The following is a 27,500-nucleotide window of genomic DNA, read 5'->3' as shown; positions in this document are numbered from 1 at the left end:
TTTGTTGCGTGGGTTTACTAGCGAGGTCTATAAACTATATATCTGTCTCCTATTCTGATTTCTAAACCAACCCTTTCCTTTTAGCCATGGTAGAAGTCAAGCAAGCAAGCACACACACCATGCAAAATGTGATTGAATAGCAAACACATCACGTTGCCTTCCATGGCTTGGAACCACCACCAAACTCCCTCCCAGAAGCACACGACATACTCTACAGTACACGCATAGCATGCCGTTATTTCATTCAAATCTGCGGGCCAATTTCCAATGGCATCTTACCTTGCTTCACCCCTCACTCACCAAAACTCACCACTTTGACCACACTTAAAGTCGGAGTAAGACGACCACACTTTGACTCACCACTTAAAGTCGGAGTAAGACGGAGTACAAATGCTTCCCGCACCCCCTCGTACCTCTCCATCGCTACAATTCAACACTATACAGAGGAGTACTGCACAACTTGGGCTGTCCTCAGACCGTGCGAAGTGAGGCCGAGCAACGGACGTTAATATCTCAACTGCATTTCACCGGGGATGTACTGGGTGAGCACGCCGGATTGATACGACCCTCATCCAGTTGCCAGAACATGGCAAGACAGGGGCAGCGAGGAGGGGTCATGGGAAGGACGATCCAGGAGTTTGGTATGGGGCCCGGGTGTGCATTTTGGCTCATATGAGGGCCTGTGGGTGGCTGGTGTGCATTGCTATTTGGCATTCAGACTACATTTGGAGCATGTTCAGGGCTAGGGAGTCAGTTCATACCCTCGATTGAGTCAGGAGCTCTGGGCCGTGGTGAGCCAGATGCGCAAATGAGACCGTTTCCAGCCACGAGAGCCTGGCAGAGCGTGACTAGGGCCGCTGTGGCCCACCAGAGTAGCGGGATTCGGGTCACAGCGCATCGCCTCTGGTCATCACCCCACTGTTAATTAAATCAGTCAGTCAGTGGTTAGAAATATACATACATATATATATATATATATATATATATATATATATATATATATATATATACATATATATATATATATATGTATATATATATATATATATATATATATATATATATATATATATATATATATATATATATATATATATATGAGCCTGGTGTTGGCGCAGTGGTTAGGGCAGCGGCTTGGGATCCAAAAGGTCCTGAGTTCAAGCCCCGTTGGGCCACTGAATTAATACACCAGGGGGTTGACTCAGCCTGTCATCCTTCCGAGGTCGGCGAAATGAGTACCAGGATACTGGGCCGGTGTATACCCCGGTTAAAATAGGTGTACCATATCCCTGTGTCGTAAGAGGTGACCAGGGTTGCGTCAGGAAGGGCATCCGGCGTAAAACATGTGCCAAATCTCTATGCGGATCATACGGATGATCCGCTGTGGCGACCCCAAACGGGAGCAGCCGAAAGAAGAAGAAGATATATATATATATATATATATATATATATATATATTGTTATGGCTGTATGATAACTTAACGAAATAACTAAATTTTGGGACTGCTGACTGTCTGTGTGCAAGAGGCTTCCAAATAGGATATGTTTGAGGACAGTGTGACAGCGGTGAGGTGTGCGGTAGGAATGACGGACCGGTTTAAGGTAAAAGTGGGATTGCACCAAGGATCGACTCTGAGCCCTTTCCTGTTTGCATTGGTGATGGACAGGTCGACAGACGTGATCAGACTGGAGTCTCCATGGACTAGGATGTTCGCGGATGACATCATGATCTGTAGGGAGAGTAGGGAGCAGGCTGAGGCGAGCCTCGAGAGGTGGAGGTACGCACTGGAGAGAAGGGGAATGATAGTCAGTCAGAGTAAGACGGAGTACATGTGCGTAAATGAGAGGGAGGGTGGTGGTATGGTGCGGTTGCAAGGAGTTGAGGTGGGGAAGGTGGATGGGTTTAAATACTTGGGATCAACTGTCCAAAGTAATGGAGAGTGTGGGAGAGAAGTGAAAAAGAGAGTGCAGGCAGGATGAAGTGGTTGGAGAAGAGTTGCAGGAGTGATTTGTGACAGAAGGGTAGCTGCAAGAGTGTAGGGGAAAGTATATAAGACGGTAGTGAGACCAGCTATGTTGTATTATTTGGAGGTGGTGGCACTAACAACAAGACAGGAAGCGGAGCTGGAGGTGGCAGAGTTAAAGATGCTGCGATTCTCGTTGGGAGTGGCGAGGAAGGACAGGATAAGAAATTAGTATTTTAGAGGGACAGCACAGGTAGGACGGTTTGGAGACAAATTGAGAGAGGCGAGATTGAGATGGTTTGGACATGTGCACAGGAGGGAGCGGAGTATATCGGGAGAAGGATGTTGAAGATGGAGCCGCCAGGTAGGAGGAGAAGGGGAAGGCTAAAGAAGAGGTTCATGGATACGGTGAGGGCAGACATGCGGGTGGTTGGAGTGTCAATGGAAGATGTGGAGGATTGAGGGAAATGGAGACGGTTGATCCGCTGTGGCGACCCCTAACGGGAGCTAGCCGAAAGAAGAAGAAGAAGATATATTGTTACGGCTGTGGAAATTCGCAATACACCATAAAGGGTCCTTAGATCAGTTGTGACCCTAAGTTTATGTGCAGATAGTTCCCCAGAAGCTTCCAGAAGGGAGGTGGAGCCAGAAACGGGGCGGGGCAAAGGGCGGAGCCCCGCTTTACAAAAGGGGAACAGACGCGAGGCTCGGGGTCTCTTCTCGGTTCATGCTGGCTCGTTCGTTCTTGGTCTCGTGGCGCTGGTCACCCCTTGGGCTTCTCTTCTCTTCTCCCTCCCTTCGTTTGGACCTCTTCATTTGGACTCTTCGTTTGGGCTTCTCTCTCTCTGGTCCTGAAGCCCCTTCTGCCCTTCCGTCTTTTGCTTGTTGGGTCGTGGGTCGTGGAAGCACCAGCAGCAACGCCGGAGAGAGCTCGCTGACCACGCCAGGGGCCCGAGGTCAGGCGCAGCTACGCAAGGCCGTGGGGAGTCGACGTCGCAACCTGCCCACCGTCGCGCCACGAGGGCGCGGGTAAGACCCTTCGGTCTCACGGGACCCGTTCGGTCCTCCAGGTCCCGTGCCATAAAGGTTTACGAACCCCGTCTACCTCCTTGCCTATGGGGAGGGTTTTTCTTTGTTTTTGTATGCATGCTGTGGTGCCGTGTCCTGCCAAGTAGAAACTGTGTAAGTAACTGTGCATGCAAATTGATCCTTGCTTATAGTCGGTCGTATTGCTTTTGTTTTCTATTTCTTGCTTGTATATTGCATGACTGCCTTGCTTGTGTTGTGTGTGCAACATGTGCTTTAAATAAATGTCCTTGTGTGAAATGTATCCCGTTCGTCATCTTTTTCCCTTTTGAAAGTGCCATCTTGAATCACGGAATAAATTAGTAGAGGGTTTTGAATGCCCGGTAAGCAGAATCACATCCGTCGAGGTCGGCGATAACACCGCTCGGTTATCCCGATAGTACGGAACGGGCCGCCCAAGTGGTTGGTGTCTGAGGCCGACCTGTGGCGAGGTACGATCGCCTGGTCGACTACTCGCGCAGGTACTTAGGTAGGTCGAATTTGGCGAGCAACCCTATCCTGCATGGGTGGACAATTGGCACAATCGTGGTGAGGTTAAATTCCCACCCGTGACTGGCTGCTGGCGGTAGTTCCAGGAGGGTCACGACTGAATTGTCCGTCCGGTGGGTGACGCGGTTGCGATTGGAGTTACGCAATCGCTCGCACACCAGGCGGGCCAGAATTCGTAACAATATGTACATGTATATTGTTATGTTTGTGGGGTAGATGGAGGAACTTCAGAGCAAACGTAGGATTGTATCGAGTAGCATCATCCATGGGTGAGCAGGAGACATCTCAATGTAATTTAAAGAGGGAAACTGTCAACTTAAGTTGTTACATGTGACCACATGGGGGGGAGATGCTGTGTTAATTAGTTCGAGATTAAGGCTAATTTCTCCAAGTATGTGATTGCCCCCTATGACCTTTTCCCACGTTTTTGCATTTAGAAAAAAAAACTCTGGTCGGCTCTGCCCAGTATTTACATTTACAAGAACTCAGTCTTTGGAAGGGGGTTGTATAAAAAGTTTTGGTTAAGGTTTTGTCTGTTACAGTAGATTTTTGTGTGCTTTCTGACATTTTTTACCGACCCCAGGAGTTAGGAGCGAAGAACCAAGAGTTTTGCAAAAAATTGAATTGTTGTGATTAAGGGGTGCAGAACGTTAAGGAGCACAGGTAAGTTAGCTACGGCTCACTTTCCACAGCCTCTCCTAATTTATTTCATTGGTTAATTAGGTGTGAGTCGGTAAGTGGTAAGGCTGGAATGGTAACACCTGCATTGAACCTTGCAGGACCTATGGTTCTGGGGAGGAGGCTGTGTTATGTTTGTGGTGTAGATATAGGAACTTCATAGTAAAGGTAGGATTGTATGGAGTAGCATAGTCTGTGGAGGAGCATAAGACATCTCGATGTAATTTAAGTAGGGAAACTGTCAGCTTAAGTTGTTACCTGTCACCACACAGAGGGTGGTGCTGTTTTAATTAGGAGGGGATTAAGGCCAAATTCCACCAGCATGTGATTGCCCCCTGTGACCTTTTCCGACGTTTTTGCATTTACAAAACCGAAAATAAAATACCCATGCTTTCAAGAAAAACAACAAAACCTAAGCCGAACGTTTAAAGCAAGCAAAAACCTCGCCTCCTGAAATGACAATGAGCAAACTATGCCCCTGAGGTGGATGATCGATGGGCGTGACATCAGAAGGTTTGGGGTAAGGAGAGTTTTGCGAGGCACGCGATTGGAAGCAAAAGGGCCAAGCTCGCTGGCTTCTCCTTGACACGGTGAAGAAGGCTGCACAATTCTCGTGTTCGTGCTGAGGAAAATTTGTTTGCGCGCTGGAGCAAAACACTAGCCATTGACTGTTCAGCTGAGTCTTGAAGCATCTACGTTTCTGATGAGGGAAGAAGAGCGTGCCTCGTGGTCTTATCACGGGGCCTCAGAAATCGTCTCGTTGTATGGTCGAGGAGGAGGTCGGCGATCGTGGTGAATGGAACTGGTCAAAGAGAGGAACGGTCGGCATATTTGCTTATAAAAAGAAGCTGCACGACGGTTTCTGAGCCCTAGCATTGAATACTGCCACACGAATACCTCATGTATGTTTCCCGCCCAGAGAGCGGCTTGGCGCCATTTTCAGGTGTGGTTTCCCATGCAGTGACTATGCAGTTTTGATCGTCAAGTTCAAAAGGACAATGTCTGGACAAAGCAAAGTGCTGGAATAAAGAGAGGGATTTTTCTTTTGTTTTATTTTTACCCTTGTCCATTTTTGTAACTGTGTGTAGAGGTGCCTTGACATTACGCTGTTTACCTTACATTTCATTACCTCATGCTTTGATTTATTTTCATTATTACGCTTTGATTTAGTCCTCTTATGAATACTTGAATTATGTTCATTAAACCCCTATTTAATAAGATTGCCTGTGTCTGTCTATTCATTGTGGGTTTGAGTATAAACCCTTGTCCTCTGTCCTGGTGAACGCGACTGGTACATGCTTCACCGCCACCCGTCCTGTGCATGCCATAATCTCCAGGGACCTCGGCTGTTCACCTCCAAGGTAGAACCATTCGGCTATCTATCCAGGTCCGTCTTAATTGGCATGGACACAACATATATTTGTTCAGAAAGGAAGAGCATGCTAAGCCATGAAAAATCAAATTATTTGTAAAAATCGTGAAGGTTCAGATGAATGGTGTATTCTGTCCTCAGAGGTAAGAACAATACACAAAATGTGCAGCTGCAAAGAAATATCAGCTTTGCTTATTACACCTGACAAGAGCGAATGAGCATTATGATTGGGCTGCAAGTTGAGAGGGGGAGGGGGGGAAGAAATCGGTATGAGATGGATTCAACAAAGAGAATGGGTTTGGTGGAAGGATCTGCTTTTGGTCCAGGTGTCTGGCTCATCAATTTGTTGTCATGTGATTCATGTTTGCCCTGGCTTTAGAACTTTATTCTTTACGGCTCAGTGTGCTCTCACTTTCCGTTATATATATATATATATATATATATATATATATATATATATATATATATATATATATATATATATATATATATATATATATATATATATATATATATATATATATATATATATATTCTCACTGATTCACCCACACTGATATCATATCTTATAATAAATGCCATTCACAATCCACTTCATCAAATTTATAACGATTATATTTATTATGTCTGCACGAAGGATGCATCCCAGGCCTTGCTTGCAGTCTGCAAGCATACCTCATGACTTGTAGGTACATAAAGTATTGTAATATATATATATATATATATATATATATATATATATATATATATATATATATATATATATATATATATATATATATATATATAGATATTCTCACTGATTCACCCACACTGATATCATATCTTATAATAAATGCCATTCACAATCCACTTCATCAAATTTATAACGATTATATTTATTATGTCTGCACGAAGGATGCATCCCAGGCCTTGCTTGCAGTCTGCAAGCATACCTCATGACTTGTAGGTACATAAAGTATTGTAATATATATATATATATATATATATATATATATATATATATATATATATATATATATATTAGCAGGGATACCCGTGCTCCGCACAGGAATCCCGTGGATGACGGCGGGTCTGAAGGAGTATATGTCACAGTTAATTGTAAAATTGTAGAGGCTGCCGCCATTATTATTTTTTTCATCACCACTATAATATTATATTTTCCCCGCTATGTTTTATATGCAGAAGACTCGAGTTCAAAAATGTTAAGATTTATTGCCGCATCAGATAAAAAACCATAATGCCTCAACAATGTGAGGCTGGTTTCATGTCATCATTTGCGACTTAATTTATACGTCGGGCATAACCCAGCCTGGCCCAGCGTATTTGATTTATTTACGTCTGTTATCCTGATAAAAATTATGTTATATTATGTATACGAAGTTACAACGTACCTACGCCCATAACCATTCTATAAAATATCTACATAGCCCATAACCATTTAATTATAAAATTATAAAAATGATGACGTCATAATTCGGAAACCGGAAGTCGGAAGTACAATTCTTTTACATCGGGACACTCCCGGGTACATGTTCTGTCAGCATGTGAAGTTTGGTGAGGATCAGACCAGTACTTTTCACGTGCAAAGGTCACAGAGAAACACACACACAGACACACAGACAGACACACTTTCAAATATATCTATATATATATCTATATATCTATATATCTATATATCTATATATATATATATATATATATATATATATATATATATATATATATCTATATATATATATCTATATATATATATATATATATATATATATATATATATATATATATATATATATATATATATATATATATATATATATATATATATATATATATATATATATATATATATATATATATATATATATATATATATATATATATATATATATATATATATATATATATATATATATATATATATATATATATATATATATATATATATATATATATATATATATATATATATATATATATATATATATATATATATATATATATATATATATATATATATATATATATATATATATATATATATATATATATATATATATATATATATATATATATATATATATATATATATATATATATATATATATATATATATATATATATATATATATATATATATATATATATATATATATATATATATATATATATATATATATATATATATATATATATATATATATATATATATATATATATATATATATATATATATATATATATATATATATATATATATATATATATATATATATATATATATATATATATATATATATATATATATATATATATATATATATATATATATATATATATATATATATATATATATATATATATATATATATATATATATATATATATATATATATATATATATATATATATATATATATATATATATATATATATATATATATATATATATATATATATATATATATATATATATATATATATATATATATATATATATATATATATATATATATATATATATATATATATATATATATATATATATATATATATATATATATATATATATATATATATATATATATATATATATATATATATATATATATATATATATATATATATATATATATATATATATATATATATATATATATATATATATATATATATATATATATATATATATATATATATATATATATATATATATATATATATATATATATATATATATATATATATATATATATATATATATATATATATATATATATATATATATATATATATATATATATATATATATATATATATATATATATATATATATATATATATATATATATATATATATATATATATATATATATATATATATATATATATATATATATATCTATATATATATATATATATATATATCTATCTATATATATATATATATATATATATATATATATATATATATATATATATATATATCGTACATATTATATATATATATATATATATATATATTATATATCTTCTTCTTCTTCTTCTTTCGGCTGCTCCCGTTAGGGGTCGCCACAGCGGATCATCCGAATGATCCGCATAGTGATTTGGCACATGTTTTACGCCGGATGCCCTTCCTGACGCAACCCTGGTCGCCTCTTACGACACAGGGATAATATATATATATATATATATATATATATATATATATATATATATATATATATAGATATGTATATATATATATATATATATATATATATATATATATATGTACATATATATATATATATATATATATATATATATATATATATATATATATATATATATATATATCGTCCCTACAAAAGCACATTCTTTTTTAACCCAAAAGACGCAAATTCAAACCAACATGACCAATCACTCTTGGCCTATGCACCACACTGAAGAAATAACATGTACTACCTTTCAACTACTTCACCCATTCTGCATAATTGCGAGCCTAAAAACAAACATAGACTATTAAGAGTTTTCTTCTTCAAGCTCATGAGTATATTGACTTCTGTACTCAACATGAGAATAACGGAGTGCTTATTACAGCACCTAATATGTTGCCTGTCCTTTAATAAGCCACATGGCTTGACTCCTGTATTCTTGTCTGCATGCAAGCGGACGCCCTGTTGTTGATTTAATTGTAACTGTAGCAGTGTTAGTTGCACTCACTTGCAGCCTCGTGCTTTAAAAAGATGACCAAGTACACGCACTCATCCATTTGGCCAATGTACCGATAAAAGCATTTAATCACGTGGAGGTTAATACAGGGTCATTAAAGTTAATTTATATCACAAATGGGACAGCCGGCTAAACGAACCTTCGAAGTTTCCAACAGAGATTGGGATGCAGTCCTGACTACTGGCATTGCGCAACCTTTGGAATGAAAATCCAAACAGTTCAAAGTGACGTTCTCCATTTACTAATATCACAAAATTAACATTTCGTCAAACATATTGAAAAACTGCAAGGTTTCACGGATGTTAAAGGCAAAGCAAGCCAGTGAAAGGGGTCTTGCTGCATCATTGAGTATGCAGTTTATTTAGGAGGCGGTGCTGAGCCTGCTTTCCTATATGAAATATGGGTCCTACCAAAAAGGTGAATTTCCTTGTGTAGGTCAAACGTGTTGGTTCGAGCATCTTTCCTCAGAATACCACCATGAATGGTGTACCTTCAACGAGAGATCATATTCATTATTTGTCCGCACATGTTTGAATTAATTCCAAAAAAATAAAGCAATAAACACAGTAAGGCATTTGAGCCCATTCGGGAGTTTTTCTCGATGTGAAACGCACCGAGCTATTTGATTTTGGCAGTAAAGTGGAAATTAGTAAACATAACTTAAAGCAGTTTTAATATAGTCTGAGAGTTGCAAATTGGTTGTGAGAGTAGACGATGGCTTGGGGAAAATACGACACGCACTCAGACGAATCAGGACGTGATATTGTGCACTATTTGAAGGAAAGGGTTGGCATCGGCTTAATGTCGTTTTGCTCGGTTGCCTTAATGAGAGAGGAAATAAACGGTCCATTCAGCTCCTCCAGAGATTAAAGATTTTAGAGTGTCCATTTAACTCCTCCAGAGCCTTAGACATTGTGGAGTGTCCATCGAACTCCTCCAGAGCCTTAGACATTGTAGAGTGTGTTTTTAGCTCCACTTGACCCTTAGATATAGTAGTGTCCATTAAGTTACTTCAGAGCCTTAGACATTGTCGAGTGTACATTTAGCTCCTCCAGAGCCTTAGATATTATAGCTTGTCCATTTTGCTACAGCAGAGCCTCAGATGTTGCAGAGTGTCCATTTAGTTACTCCAGAGCCTTACACATTGCAGAGTGTCCATTTAGCTCCCCCAGAGCCTCAGATATTGTAGAGCATCCACTTAGCTGCACTATAGCCTTAGACATTGTAGAGTGTCCATTTAACTCCTCCAGAGCCTTAGATGTTGCAGAGTGTCCATTTAGTTACTGCAGAGTCTAAGACATTGTAGAGTGTCCATTTAGCTCGCCCAGAACCTTAGATATTGTAGAGCATCCATTTAGCTCCACCAGAGCCTGAGACAATGCAGATTGTCCATTTAGTTACTCCAAAGCCTTAGACATTCTTGAGAGCCCATTCAACTTCTCCAGAACCTTAGACATTGTGGAGTATCCATTTAGCTCCACGTGACCATTAGATATTGTAGAGTGTCCATTTAGCTTCTCCAGAACCATAGATATTTTAGAGTGTCCATTTAGCTTCACCAGAACCTTAGATATTGTAGAGCGTCCATTTAGGTTCTCCAGAACTTTAGATATTGTCGAGTGTCCATTTAGCTCCTCCAGAACCTTAGATATTGTAGAGTGTCCATTTCGCTCCTCCAGAAACTTAGATATTGTAGAGTGTCCATTTAGCTCCTCCAGAACCTTAGATATTGTAGAGCATCCATTTAGCTCCACCAGATCCTTAGACATTGCAGATTGTCTATTTAGTTACTCTAAAGCCTTAGACATTCTTGAGAGCCCATTCAACTTCTCCAGAACCTTAGACATTGTGAAGTATCCATTTAGCTCCACGTGACCATTAGATATTGTAGAGTGTCCATTTAGCTCCTCCAGAACCATAGATATTGTAGAGTGTCCATTTAGCTCCTCCAGAACCTTAGATATTGTAGAGCATCCATTTAGCTCCACCAGAACCTTACATATTGTAGAGCATCCATTTAGCTCCACCAGAACCTTACATATTGTAGAGCATCCATTTAGCTCCACCAGAACCTTAGATATTGTAGAGCGTCCATTTAGCTTCTCCAGAACTCAAGATATTATAGTGTCCATTTAGCTCCTCCAGAACCTTAGATATTGTAGAGTGTCCATTTAGCTCCTCCAGAACCTTAGATATTGTAGAGCATCGATTTAGCTCCACCAGAACCTTAGATATTGTAGAGCGTCCATTTAGCTCCTCCAGAACCTTAGATATTGTAGAGTGTCCATTTAGCTCCACCAGAACCTGAGATATTGTAAGAGCATCCATTTAACTCCTCCAGAGCTTTAGCAATTGTAGTGTTCATTTCTCTCCTCCAGAAATTTGTACATTGTGGAGCGTCCATTTAGCTCCACCAAAGCCTTAGACATTGGAGGGAAATAAGTCTTGGCGTAAGAAATTACTACCATCATGAACCTTTGAGGAATATAAGCAAAGCTAAAAAGCTCCTTATGGTCACACCTCACCAGCTCTTCAAGTTAATCCCTTAATTCTTTGTGAATAACTTTCTTAGGCTCGTATATTCAGGTAGCCTTAAGGGATATATGAGAAGAGCTCACTCGGTGCAGCCAAAATAAAATATTAAATGTTTGCGGTTGGATTGTGGTCCATCACCGTTTTCACTATGTTGTAGTTTTAACCCTCACCCTCCCGTCTCCTTCCCCTCCCCTTTCCGTCCCTCTCCAGTCCGAGCTCCTCTGAATCACGGTTCCTTGAAAGGTTCTTTTGAAGCCTGTGAGAGGCAACAGCAGAGCGATTTAGGCCGCAGTGGAGCGTGGGACAGTATAGCGTTTGTACAACGGCCGAGCGGTGAAAGATTCATTTATCAGGAAAATTTCACATCTTACACCAATGGCCGCTGGACTACTCCATGTGTTTGTTTAGAAGGAAACGAACGCTTTGTCGCTATTTATGGAGCAATTAATGATCACCTTTATGAATGTTCATAAAACCGTTTACACAGCGTCGTCGTCGTCGTCATCATCATACTCTTTACAGAGCGTTGATGCTACCAAAGCAATTCCTAGAAAAAGGTTTTGGGAAGGGTCAGGTCGGATGAATTTGCCGACATCTTCTTTGCAGTCAGGTATAGTGGAAATTTATAAGTCGTTGAGGTTTCCAGCGATAATTCGATTAAAAAGGACACCATAGTGTCTTGGATCTGTAACATCTACCAACACGTGCTGTCAGATGGGACCTCCAGCTCAACGTCTATCAGAGGGGCGGCACACACATTGATGGTTCGCTCAGTCTGTGAGACACTAAGATGACAGTGTGTAGTTGGGTCAAGATTCAAACCCAGGCTAGACGGCTCAGAGGCGGCGAGTGTGTGTCGGCATACCCTCTTGGCCACCCTATCAGTCCATGATGTTTGAGATTATAAAGTATGTCAATAAAATAGTACTTGTACTTGTTCATATATCATGTGGGTGGGGCCTGGAGGTTGGGGTTATGGATTAGACCTCCACCGTTGCATACTCCTTATTCTTCTTGTACTCTACTTTGCAAGAAGTCACATATTCAAACTTGTTGCAAATATTATGGATTATGAACTCATGGTAGGTGAATGCACACTCGCCTCTGAGCTGTCGAGCCTGGGTTCAAATGTCGACCTCACTATAAACTGTCATGCCATGTTTCCCAGACTGGGTGAGCCATTAATGTGTGCATCGTCCATTGGAAGGAATGGCCAGCCTGAGGAGCCGTTTGGTTGCACTGGTCAATGCGAACAGTGGAGGTTAAAGAGTAGGCGAGTTATCCACGAAACCATGAACAAATTACAAATTCCTGCACACTGAGTCGAGTATCCTGAGGATCCAGAGAACCATTATTGAAGATATATAAATGTAATAACATTATTGAAGAAAGGATCCAGAGAAGACTTTGGAAACTATAGACCTGTTAGTTTGACTTCAGTTGTGGGGAAGGTGTTGGAGACATTAATTAAGGACCAAATGAAGAACCATTTAAATAAATACAAACTAATTAAAGGTAGTCAGCATGGGTTTACCAAAGGTAGTTCCTGTTTAACAAATATTTTAGAGTTCTATGAAGCAGTGTCTGATTGGGTGGATGATGGAAAGGCAGTGGACATAGTATATCTAAACTTTAAGAAGGCATTTGATAACGTACCACATCGGAGGTTGTTAGCCAAATTGAGGGCTTGTGGAGGGGCTGGTGAGGTAGCTAATTGGATTGCAAACTGGCTCCGTGATGGGAAGCAAGGAGTGGCTATGAGTGGGAGGATGTCTTGCTGGAAGGATAAAAGTAGTGGGGTACCTCAGGGATCAGTACTCGGACCATTACGATTCATGATTTACATCAATGATTTGGATGATGGGGTAAAGAGGAGGCTTTCCAAATTTGCAGATGAAACAAAGCTTGGAGGTAAGGTGGATAGCAGAGGGGGTGGTGATCAGATACAGGAAAGTATTGACACTTACATAGATTGGGCAAAAGACTGGCAGATGGAATTTAACCTGAGCAAGTGTAAGGATGGGAAAGAACAATGAAAATAGCAATTACAGGATGCAAGGGGTAATATTGGAGCGAGACACACAGGAGAAGGATCTGGGGGTGGTAATAGATATGGGAGGTAAGCAGGCAGCACAATGCCAGGCAGCTGTGGGTAAAGCAAACAGGGTTTTTGGTTATGTTTGGAGGGGATCAATTATAAATCAAAAGAGGTGGTGTTAACATTGTACAGGAATTTAGTGAGGCCATATATAGAATATTGTGTGCAGTTTTGGTCACCACAATTCCAGAAGGACATAGATGCCATAGAGAGGGTTCAGCGCAGGGCTACTACATTGATTCCAGGCCTAGCTAGCCTCAGCTATGAGGAGCGGCTGAAGGAGACAGGGCTTTATTCACAAGAAAGGAGGCGGTTACGGGAAGATATGATAGAGATGTTTACTCCTGGTGTTGGCTTAGCAGTTAGGGTGGTGGCTTGGGATCCTACGGTCCTGAGTTCAAGCCCTGTTTTTCCGCTGAATTAACACCAGGGGGTTGACTCAGCCTGCCATCCTTCCGAGGTCGGCGAAATGAGTACCAGTGTAGCAGCCAAAAAGGCTGCACACGAAGGGAAGGGGTAACAAGGGATTGATTAAATCTGGTATTGGTGTGATATAGGCATGATGGGCCGAATAGCCTCCTCCTGCACCGTAAATCTTTGTAAAGATAATGAAAGGTAGAGATAAAATAAGCGCATATGAATTATTCAACAGAGTAGACAGTGATAGGACCAGGGGCCACAGCCTGACAGTAAAGAAGAGGAGAGTTAAGACGGTGGTAAGGCAGGAGACTTTCACTCAGAGAGTAGTTAATGCATGGAATGGCCTCCCTGGAAAGGTAGTGGCAGCAGAAACAGTAAATAAGTTTAAATTAGAATTAGATAGGTACCTGGAAGTTATGGAGATAGAGGGGTATGGGGATGTTGACAGGACTTTTAGATAGTTTGAGCATTGATAGGTGATTGTGTGTATGTGTATGGAGTGTTGTTGGTGGGGGGTCTCGTCAAGGGGGGTTGTGTGGTTGATGTGTTGTAACCAAGCCCATGCCCCCTCCCCTGAAGGGAAGAAAAAAAATACAAAAACGACAAAAACTTTAAAAAAAAAACTACAAAAACAAACAAACAAACGATTATCTCATTAATTGAAAACATTTTTTCGCATTTTCTTCCTTGGATCTTGTGTCGATAAATTAGTGTGGTGTTCGCGCAGGCATGATGGGCTGAATGGCCTCCACCTGTGTTAGATTTCCTTGCATTTCCTTGCATCCTGCCTGTCCAGGATCGCAACAAAAGCCAAGAAACTGCTTCAGAATAACTGATCACGCTCTGTGTGCAGCATGATGCCTAAAAATAATAAATAATGATGGGAGGTCAGATTTCAAAACCATGGCACGTTTACAAAAATATGTACTGGAAATGTGCGAAGACAAGAAAAACCTGCTCTTCACCTCCCTCCGTGCCATTTCAGAAAAACAGAAATCTCTTTTGAAATCATTGTTCCACTTCAATTGTCAATCCACTTTATGATGCTAATCATATGTAAAAGTTATGAGATACCATGTGAGTATCTTTGCAATGACCTTTCGATGCAGTATTTATTACCTTCGCCACCAAAGGTGCACTGAGGTTATGTTTACACCCCTATCTGTCTGTCTGTTTGTTTGTCTGTTTGTTTGTCTAGTTTGTTACTCGGCAAAATCTTCGATTTTGTCAAGTATGTTGGTCTGTTCCATTTGTTGGTTTGTTTGTTTGCTTGTCTGGTCGTCTACAGCCCAAACGGCTGGACCAGTCGTTCTTAAATTTTTACACCTGATAGGCAATCCACCTGAGACGGCCCACGTCCAAGCCCCGTCTTAATCGGACTAAACGTCACGACGTGACGTCACACAACGTGAAAACCCATTTTTGAACATAACTCAGTAACCGGAAGTCGTAGCGACTTCCTGTTGACACTAAAACAAACTTCAATGGAATATCTAAATGTTTTAAAATGCATGTTAGTACAAATTATGCACAGTTTTCACAAGCGTATGACGTCAAAGTTTTTAGCTATTGGCGTGATTTAAAAAAAAATTCTATTCGTTCTGCAGGTCACAATTCTTAACCGATTTGGATGAAATTTTAACAGCTGATAGAAATCCACAGTGCAAAAAGATATGTGACTTTTGGTGATGTTCAAGATCAGGATCTGGATTCTGCATCACTTTATATTATCGCCCATTATAAACCAATGGGGAATTCTGTGAATTACACGTGGCTATTTCTCAAACAGTTTTGCACTTATTATATTGAAACTTATACTGTCTATTTATGCATGTAATATTAACATGTGTTCAAAGTTTGAACGAAATTGACCCAAGGTCAAGGTCAGGGTCACCCAAAACATGAAAAACACACATATAAAATACGAATTTTTGTTTTACAACATATTTCAAACCTGATAACGGGATCGTAAAGCTGGTTGAAAAGCAATGTTCCTCGGTAGTTTCAAATATTTTCTACGATCAGAATGAAGGCAACAAGCACCGATGATAAGTTGTTGAATGTCACATGGTGGATTTAAATGAGTTGTGAAAATTTTCAATCTGCTGCTGTAACCATGACAACGCGTGCCTGATAATTGTCATTTGTGACGTCGCGTCATTTTATTAATGTACGAACAAATAAACACCACACATTCCATGACATTACAGCTTGGACCACCACACGGAAAGGTCAACTAATTCGCCAAGTGTCGTGCTTAGCACGATTTTTCATCTATTTGTTTGTCTGTTTGTCTGTGAGTAGGATATCTCAAAAAGTTCTGGAAGGATTTGTATGAAACTTGGTGAACAGGTTTGGTATGTGACAAGGACAAACTGATTCGATTTTGGTGAAGATCCGAATCCAGATCTGGATCCGAGAGTTTTTTAAACTCTTATTAGTGATTTGTCGTCATTGAGAGATAGGGCCAAAAACGACATATATATATATATATATATATATATATATATATATATATATATATATATATATATATATATATATATATATATATATATATATATATATATATATATATATATATATATATATATATATATATATATATATATATACATATATATCTTCTTCTTCTTTCGGCTGCTCCCGTTAGGGGTCGCCACAGCGGATCATCCGTCTGATCCGCATAGTGATTTGGCACATGTTTTACACCGGATGCCCTTCCTGACACAACCCTGGTCGCCTCTTACGACACAGGGATATGGTACACCTATTTTAACCGGGGTATACACCGGCCCAGTATACTGGTACTCATTTCGCCGACCCCGGAAGGATGACAGGCTGAGTCAACCCCCTGGTGTATTATTTCAGTGGCCCAACGGGGCTTGAACTCAGGACCTTTTGGATCCCAAGCCGCTGCCCTAACCACTGCGCCAACACACCAGGCTATATATATATATATATATATATATATATATATATATATATATATATATATATATATATATATATATATATATATATATATATATATATATATATATATATATATATATATATATATATATATATATATATATATATATATATATATATATATATATATATATATATATATATATATATATATATATATATATATATATATATATATATATATATATATAATGATATTTCAAAAAGTTGTGGATGAGTTTTGACAAAACTAAGTGTATAAATTGCTTCGGTGACAAGAACAAGTCGATTCGATTTTGGTTCAGGTTCGGATCCAGATTCGACCTCTCAGTTTGATCCAAAATGTAAACTGTTCAGCCTGGCAGAGGTATGCAATCCACCGAGTGCCATTCCGTTCCACCAAGTGTCGCTCTGAGTGATTTTTACTTGGCAAAATTTGTTTTTTGCCAAGTATGTTGGTCTGTTGTGTTTGTCTGTCTGTTTGTCACACGATTTTTGGCCACAGTTTTCAAGCAATCGTTTTGCAATTTTGGTGTGTGTGTCTGTGTGTCTGTGTGTCTGTGTGTGTGTGTGTGTGTGTGTGTGTGTGTGTGTGTGTGTGTGTGTGTGTGTGTGTGTGTGTGTGTGTGTGTGTGTGTGTGTGTGTGTGTGTGTGTAGGTGACCTGCCAAGGACGGCAATGCTAAATTTTGGTGAAGATCCGAATCCAGATCCGGATCTGAGAGCTTTTTAAGTGATTCTTCACCATTGAGAGATGGGGCCAAAAACGATATATAGCACAATATCTCAAAAGGTCGTGGATGGATTCACACAAAACTTGATAGACAGGTTGGGAGGGCCACTAGGAAGAATTGATTACATTTTGGTGAAGATTCAAATTCAGATATGGACACAATGATTATTTAATTTTTAACTGATTCTTCACTATTGAGAGACGGGTCTAAAAACGTTATTGCATGATATCTCAAAAAGTTGTGGACGGATTTGGATGAAACTTGGTGGGCAGGTTGGGTGTGTGAAAGGGACTAAATGATTCGATTTTGATGAAGATCTGAATCAGGATACAGATTCGAGAATTTTTCAAGTGATTCTTCACCGTTGAGAGATAGGGCCAAAAACTATGTATTGCATGTTATCTCTAATAGTTGTAGATGACTTGTGATAAAACGAGGTGGAAGACTTGGTGAGGCGACAAGAACAAGCTGATTCGATTTTTCTTAAGGTCTGGAATCAGATCCGACCGATCAGTGGCATACAAAATGTAAACTATTCTACTTGGCAGAGGTATGTTCTCTACGGAATGCAGTGCTGTTTCACCAAGTTGTCACTCTATGAGTGATTTTTTCATTCATTTGTTTGTTTATCTGCACAGAACTTGAGTAGGGTTTTTCTTTGTAACCGCTTGTCAGATTGACACACAAATTTCACCATAGGAGCGACGACTCGTGCAGAATGTTTCAATGATAATTATTACATCATAGGTCACCTGGTGTGGCAGCCATGTTGCAAAATAGGAAAAACTTTCGACCCGCTGTATCTCTGAAACCGCACCAAGAAAAAAATTGAAACTTGGCACATGGTAAGTACTCCTCATGGGGAATGTGATTTTTGTATGATGTCATAATTGCAAATGTAGAATGCTACATCTGATCAGTTAAAAAACTTTTGAGGGTCATCTTGGGATAAATTGGTCGACAGAAAAATAAAAATAATTGGTTGAGGTCATCGGTCACGTGGTTCGGCAACCATTAAAAAAAAAAAACCTTCACAAATTTTCTTCTCTGAAATGGCTGAACAGATCAAGGTGAAACTTTACAATGATGTCCGCCTATCCATGAGGAACAAAACGTTCCCACCTATGACATCATCGGTCACATGGTTTAGCAGCCATATAGGATTTAGCCTAAAACCTTTAAAGAACTTCTTCAGAATGGCTGGACAGATCGAGGGGAAACTTCACACAAATATATCGCAAGCCTTGTGGATATCAGGGTATTCATGAAGAAATGATAGGTCACATGGCCTGGCAGCCATATTGGATTGAACAAAAATCATTAAAAAAAATTATTTCTCTTCAACCGCTTCATCAATCAACGTGAAACTTCACAATTATGATCTGAGCTCAAAAGTCATGCGGAATATACGTTTTAAATTTCCCCCTGATCAGATGCATGGTCTGGCAGTCAGAATGATTTAATTTTTTGAATCTGGGTTCTTTTTTCTTTTTTTTTAAATAAGGCTCACTTGATTGTGCCTGGATGGGTTTGAGGGTAGAGGAGTATCAGCTGAAACTCGAATCCTATCCAGGCTCCTCCTGATGACTTCATCTTTGCTTTTTGCTTGTTTGGGTTCCTTCTGTTGACCCCAATGAAGTTCTGTACCTACAGTATTTGGTCTTACATTTGTTTTGAATTGAACTTATTTTAATCCCCTTCTGAATTTAATGAAATAATAATAAATGTCATGGGTCAGGGTCAAGTGTCAGATGAAAGCGGGCTTGCATCAAAGCGGGACGTCTTGGTACCCGGTCTTCACTGCCAGCAGTTATAAAATGGCAGTTCTAGTTATGTCTGTTATTAATCACTTAACACACCAGAACACAAACACCACACAAAATACAATACACAAAACTGCACAAACAGCACACAAAACAAGTCCTGGCAAGGGTCTGCAATCTCTGGTTGCTCTTGTTTTCTAACTTTATCTTCCAATATATTTCTGCCTTTTCTTCTTTCGATGTCTGGCACAGGCTGGCAGGATGGCCTCGAGGTATCAATACTCGCTTTTGAGCTCAGCTGTCTTCCTTGGTGTCAAATCCCAACCCAGTTGCAAGCTATGTTTCACATGCAGTGTGATACATCAACGTGTTCACTGTCCAAAGGAGGGATGACAAGCCAGAAGACCAGTCTATCAGCACTGGTCGTTGGTGGACATGAAAAACCGCACTTGCTTTTAGCAAATACATTGTAGAGCATCCCTTCAGCTACACTTGAGCTGGTGAGTTATCACCGGCACCCTGGGCAAATTCCAAATTCCTTCCCTGCCTGACTGCTGGGAAAGCAACGACAGGGCACCCAGTATAATCGACATCAAGAGACTTTTTTGGTAATTGTGGTATGATTCTCAGTGGAGAGTGTGGGATGATGATTGGCAAGTATGAGTTTATCGCAACCTCTCACAAGCAAACGAAAACGTTTCATACATGACAGGGGAAGGGGTAGCTTTCTTGTAGCCCGTGCTGCAGTTCCCAATGCACCCCCTTCATCCTTCTACCCTTTGACCCCTTCTTCTGAATCCCACCTCTCAAGAAAAGCTGCAAAAAAAGACAAAATAAACACAGTGCTGGGTTCAAAACACAAAAACTATATAAAGGAATGGTTTATTATGAATCTGCTAATTTCTTTCTGCATACTTTGGAATAAAGTAGTCTCGTTGAAATTGTACACCTTCTTGGGATAGCTCCACAGAGAATTATGGATCACTAACCAAAAGGAGCAGTATATAATGGGCACATTGATTGACGTAAGTTTAGATCAACAGCAATCTTGAGCAACACTATTTTATGCCTTCAAACTTAACCAGGAAAAAAAAAACTAAATAAAAACTTCATTCAAAATCTATGTAAAAAGCCCTTAAAGCTGAAGGACATCATGAACTCGAGGGTGAGGGAATTATCTAACTAATAAAGAAAATTTTTAGTAGTCTATATCATCACCACCACCACCACCACTACCTCCATCATCATCATCAACATCAACATTAGCCTGTTTTCAGTCTACTTCAGGATGAAGACCTCCCGCAATTCAGGTTGGGAGTATTGGCATACTTGTCACACTTGCCAAGTACAGGTTGGTGAGCGAGTTTTGGCAGGAATTTGTAATTTGTCCATGGTGCCAATGATAACTCACCAAACGTGTACCAAAGACTACTGGCAGACGGGATATCCAGTTTACCGTCCATCCGAGGGACAACACACATATTGATCCTTCGCCATGCCTGTGAAATACCAGGATGACAGTCTATAGCTGGGTCAGGACTCAAACTTGGGCCATCAGCCCAAAGGCAAATAAGGATACTACTAAACTACATATACTGCCAGCCTATACCTGCTAACAAAGATTCTCTTTATGTTAGAGGTCTATGGTAACGTCCAGTGGAGATCTCTTCTTTCACTGTAGTGTATCAATTGGGAACGGTGGTCAGGGAAGGGGGAATGGGAGGGGAGGAGAGGGAGGAGGTGTCTTTAGATCATTTATTGTGAGGATTTATAACCTTCAAACCTGCCCTTAAAGTCAGAATTATGTTGAAAAAGATTACAGAATTACGTCATTTGTTTCTCTTTTTCCACGCCTGTGGAACCAGCTTCCACATCCTCTTCAATCTCATTCCTCCCTCCAGGTCTTCAAGACAGCTCTTCACCACCATCTCAGATCGTCCCAATCCAAAACCATGATCTTTTCTACCCTCGTTAACCCCACCACAATCCCTCCTCCTTCCAAATTTCCAGTTTTCCCTCCTTTCCTTCTGTATCCATCTTGTCCACTCCACGCATCCACTCCTGCCCCCCATTCCTCCCTACACCCATTGTTTGTCTCCCTCACTCTGTCTTGGTGTTTGGGTCTGCTGTTGGTGTTTCCCTCTCTCTATACTGTTCCTTTTGTCCTGTTACTTCCTGATGCATTCAGTGTTAGGGCTCTTCCACGAGCCTCGGCTATCTATACAAAAAAACCCAAACTCAGATCGATCAACGCAAACCTTAAACATCATAGAACAAAATCATTTTTCCCATTAAATAAATTTCCTATTGTAATATTAATGTGATGCTCTATCTCTCCTACTGGGTGACGTCCATCTACTTATTAAAGAGGAGGAATTTCTGACCTCCCCCACTTTATTCGTAAGTTCCATAAATCACTTTCCTTCACTATTCTGCTACGTTCTCTTCCTTTTCTGAAATTCCATTTTCTCAATTTACCCAACACTTCACACCCCTTTCATATGTAACATGGAGCAAGAAATCCTGCAATTTATGAATTTGCGAGTGAGCACAGCTGAGCATATTCAGAGAATTGTCAGAATTTCTGTTTGCGGTATGATTCTGACCCAGGCTGAGTCATTCCAAATGGTACATGCCGCTTCCTCGCCTGATGCTCAGCATTTTGACTTAGAGGATAGAGCAGGACAAACCCCACAGGTCAGCATCCAATCGAGAGAAGGTGGGGGGGGGGGGTGGGGTGGAGTTTATCTTTCTTTGCCCCAATGACTGCGGATAGAAAAGTGACGTCACAAAGATAGCGTCGCCGTCACCCAGAATGCTCCGGGGAAGTTTTATTAAATGGCACTCACCCCAAAGGTCACACCGGTTTGGGTCGTGTTTGTCTGTAGTCAAGTCGTCTACACATAATGGATCCTCCAGGATCCTTAGCTCAAGTAATTTAAAAAGGTACAAATGCCTTGTTCTTTGAGAAAAAGCAGTGTGTACTCTGTGACGTAATGGTTAGAGTGTCCGGTGGGTGATTGGTTCAAATGCTGGCTGACACGTACCAACTTCAGCTTTAGAAATGGTACATGCTGCTTCCTCACTCGACGCTCAGCATTTTTAAAAAAAGTATAGAACACAGACAAACAACTTTCCCTTGGCAATAACAGCACAGGCTTTGATGGGCCTGATGGCCTCTTGTGTCGAAGTTCGTGTAATGAAACCGATATTTACTTCGTGTAACAGGGATAGTGTGTTCGTAATTAACAATGAAGAACCTGTTAGTTTGTAATATTATTTTGATCACACATCGTGTTGTGAAAAAATTAATCAAAAGTTATTGTCAGTGTACAAACGCCTGATACAACACTTATTTATGTTTTTATCCAAACGAGTCGCATGCTAGGAGACTCTTCCACTTGTCTCTCGTCTTTGCAACAATCAGTGTGACCACTCCTTGGTTTTTTCACAAGATCTTGGCTATTCGTAGTTCACCTTTGCATCTTGGTTTTCTATAGGTTTTCCATTATCATCGCTTTTCCGAAACCTTGTGAATTCTTGGCTTTTTTCATTGGCTCACCTTGGCATTTATGAAAATGAGGAGTGGTCACACTGGCAACAATTACAATCCTCTGGGCTGGCAGGATGGTCTAGACTCTGAGTGGTGCGCACACTCGCTTCAAAGTCATCTAGCCTGGGTTTGAATCCTGACCCAGTTATTAACTGTCATCCCGGTGTTTTGCAGGCTGGCCGATCCATCAATGTGCATGCCGTGCCTTGGATGGACGTTAAACTGGGTAACCCATCTGCATCAGTTGGTGGACATTAAAGATCCCACGGTGTTCTTCGCAAAGAGTCAGTGAGCTGTCGCTGGCACTCTGAGCGGATTACAAATTCCTGCCATAACCTGCAGGGGGCATTGCATCAGCGGCACAGTTGCACGTTCAGCCAATGATGCTACCCCGCAGCCTTATGCTGCACAGAAGACGAAAAAGAAGAAAATCCTGTAAACCGGCACTGCGTGCAAGTCGTGTATAATGTGCATGTATTGCAACACGTCCCGATGTTGATATAGCCGCGTCTTTAACATGCAGACACTAGCATGACTAAACAAGTTTGTTGAGAGTTCGACAGACAGTTTGTTTGGTCTTTTTGAAACCGACATTTCATCAGTTTTTGAAGAACAGAGCTGGTGCCAAAAATTAATTTGATCTTCGCCTGCTCTGCCACGGCGTGCAGGTGGCTCGTCCGTTGACGAGTCTGCCAAAGACCTGCAGAACCTCAATCAGCCCATTGCTTAGAGGCAATGCCACTGGAAACTATCAAGATGCATGCGCACACACAGTCTCCATAAAGGTCTTGATTTATTTCCTCATTAATTCTAAAGAAAAAGCATCAATTCTGGTTTATTTTCCTTGCAATAAGCATTCAAAACCAAAAATAATCTTCTGACGCATTACTACAACGCTTTGTCCGGCTCTCAAGAAAGTAAAATAATGGCTATTCTATACATATCATGGGTTTAAAAAGTATGTATGATGTGTGAGCTGCAGAGTGGAATGAGCATAAGTCATACGGGGGCAAGATGCCCCTGGTAGGAAAGGTTGGAAAAGATGCCCCCTCCTCCAACCTGTGTATATACATTCTCCTATGTCCTTTTGTTCAGTATTGTACTGTCCAGTACACTAAACATTTTTAATTTGAGATTATCAGCCCTACCCTCAGTCATAGAGCCCTTTGATGCAGACATTCTAGATACTGAACATGTAACCAGGACTGAAGGAGTTATACACAGATGGGGAACCTTCCTGCCAGGGGGTATTTTTCCCTCAGACCCTACTCTATAACTTAAAGCTGTGATGTAAATCTGACAATGCATTTAAAACAAAGCAATCATTCTAAACTTACCCCATTTCTTGTCTCTTCATCAATGATCTTCTCTCTCTCCTCTTAAGTCTTCAATGGTGTTGATTGCTCAATATCTCTTTGTGTTCAGCATTGTTTCTGCAAACGAAACACCGCATGCAGGTTTGCAACAATACCGTTACAACATCCCAGCAAATTGCACTCATACCACTGAGAAGTATAAGTGCTGACAAATGAACATCCCCAACAGAAAATATCTTAGCAGAGTGCCCCTGACTTTTCATGGTACACCCAAATCTTAGATGGTCTCGTGGCAGCATGTTGAAGGTCACCAGTGACCAGAAGTTCGACTGAATTAGCCACATCGACACTATAAGTTGCCAAGGTGAAACAAATGCAACAAGCGATCTGACATGACATGCACGAACTCATCAAGATTGCAAAACATCAATAACAGAACTTAAATAGCAATGGTCTGCATATTTACAAGTTCCATTGTTAATCAAATAGGTTTCTAACAGCAAGGTTCAGAGTTAGCACACTTACACCTTTGGTTAAGTTGAAGAATTTACTGGAATCCAACTACTCGTACAGCGACAGTCTGTTTATAAGGATACAGATCACTTCAAGTTCGTGTGGACTATGGAAATATGGCATTGTTAATAGCAGATTGGAACACAGAGTGTTTATATAACGGATCGCAAATGTCTAACATGGATGTTGCAGATCAGGTAGCACGCTTTTGAGTTGCCTAGTCCGGGTTTAATTCCCGACATTGTATAAGCCATGATCGCACTGCCATGTTGAGATTGGTCACTGACGAAACAAGGTTTTATGTTGTATCCCGCAGGTTTTTCCTGTCCTGTGTGTACTCAATGGGTATTAAAATGGACATTCAGACTCTGAGTTTTGGTTTTCCTGGCTTTCATTTGGAGTGCTCTCCTTGCCATTACACACAGCAAAATTGCAACAAACGTTCCTCTATTCCATGCCATCAATGCTCTGCCAATCAAGCTGGATTCAACCAGACTACAGATGAAGGTGGTGAAAGAGAAGAAACTTTGAGAAGGAACAAAGCAAGATATCATCAAAGCTGAAGGCTGATACTCAACAACACTAAATTGGAATGGACAAGAAAAAAACAAACATATCTACTGCTGAAAGTAATACTGATGAAAGTCACAGTAAAATGCAAAGAACTAGTCAAAAACCAAGTGAATGTTTCTTGTATGAGAAAAAATCTCCAGCATCTGCATTGATACGAGTCATGACCATGCAACTCAATGACAGACTAAACGAGAGCGAAGTCAATAGCACGCCATCACAAATCCCCACACTTCCCACCAAAAGCAAAGTTCAAAGATGGCAAAAATTTCCACCAGGAATGACCAAATATCAAATTTTGATTTAAAAAAAATCATCTATTTTGACCCCTGTGACACTAAGTCCCCACTCTTGGGGCATGAACCGGGGGTCATATCCAAAAATCGTTACATATTTCATCTTAGTAGGATTCAATAAAGAGAGTAGCTGGGAAATTTTCGAAGCATGGCTTTCAGGCATGCAGTCGATTAACTGTCACGTCGACCTTCATGCTGCCTATCAAAGATTACGCAATCCCCCACATTGCCCACCTGCTGGTGTGAAGGTCAAGCCTGATACCCAAACCTGGGGCAGACATGAAACATATGACACCAAACCAATGACCCAAACACCCGAACCAGAAGCAAATCCATCCTTCTATCCCACTCTCCTTATTAAATCTATCCCAAACCTCATGCTGAATGGTCCCCTTCGCAGCCCAATAATGACGCATAGCTGTTCCCATCAGACGAAGTAAGTACAGCTGACTTCTCTGCAGCTGCACTTCTGGAATCTTATTGTTACCTCTGAGGATGGAAGATAGTATTCTTCTGAAATGTCAGGTTTTAACAAAGAATTTTATTGCTTTAGCTCAGTGTGCTTTTACTCTCTATACAATATATCAATATATGCATATATAATTATATATATATATATATATAATTATATATGCATATATGTTGTTGCGAATTCGCGCCCGCCGGCGTGCGGACGGCCACGTAACTCGAATCGTGGCACGTCACCCACCGGACGGACAATTCAGTCGTGACCCTCTCGGAACAACACCGGGAGCTCGTCACGGGTGGGGGTTTAACCTCACCACGATCGTGCCAATTGCCCACCTGCGCAGGATAGGGTTGCTCGCCAAATTCGATCTACCTAAGTACCTGCGCGAATGGTTGACCGGGCGATCGTACCATGCCACAGGCCGATTCCGGACACGAACCGCTTAAGCGGTCCGTTCCGTGCTACAGTGATAACCGAGCGGTGTTATCGTTGGCCTTGACAGTTCCGATTAAGTACCGGGATGTTGAACCCACTACGAATCCTTTACATGAAGCAGGATGGAGAGTCAATTAAAAGGAAGGAGACGAAGCGAAACGGGCACAGTTCAACATGCAAGCACTTTATTCCGCGGCACACGGAAAGCACGTATATACAGCCATACAGAATCAAAATGCACATTAAGCAAATGTAATACAACCGACTAACGGGTACACACGGCAACACTTACACAGTTCTACTCGAAAGACGGCGCCAACACACATTTACACAAAAGCAAATGAAAGAAGCCACCCTCACAGACAAGGAGGCAGACAGGCCCGTAGGCCAAATGTGCACGGGCCTGGAGGAGCGGCCAGGTCCGCGAGACCGGGGAGGTCTTACCCGCGTCCTCGTGATGCATTGGCGGGCAAGCCGCAAAGTGTCCGCGCCGCAGTGCCCAGACTCCGGGCCCCTGGCGTGCTTGTTGGCACCACGTTTG

At 40.2% G+C, this 27,500-nt stretch overlaps 1 long non-coding RNA gene across 2 annotated transcripts in view; it reads right to left on the bottom strand.

Annotated features, from left to right (window-relative positions):
• Positions 1–27,500, bottom strand: part of LOC147015618 (uncharacterized) — a 139,418-nt gene that overhangs the window by 81,170 nt on the left and 30,748 nt on the right. For both annotated transcript variants that reach the window (XR_015050384.1, XR_015050385.1), the window contains exon 2: positions 24,698–24,793. This is a non-coding gene — a long non-coding RNA (uncharacterized LOC147015618). The remainder of the gene's footprint in view (positions 1–24,697; positions 24,794–27,500) is intronic.

This window comes from Eptatretus burgeri, chromosome 12 (assembly GCF_056783735.1).
Source record: "Eptatretus burgeri isolate ZD-2024b chromosome 12, Ebu_testis_v1, whole genome shotgun sequence".
Lineage (NCBI taxonomy): Eukaryota > Metazoa > Chordata > Myxini > Myxiniformes > Myxinidae > Eptatretus > Eptatretus burgeri.
The sequence above is the reverse complement of the archived record's forward strand: the minus strand, read 5'-3'. Positions and strand labels throughout refer to the sequence as shown.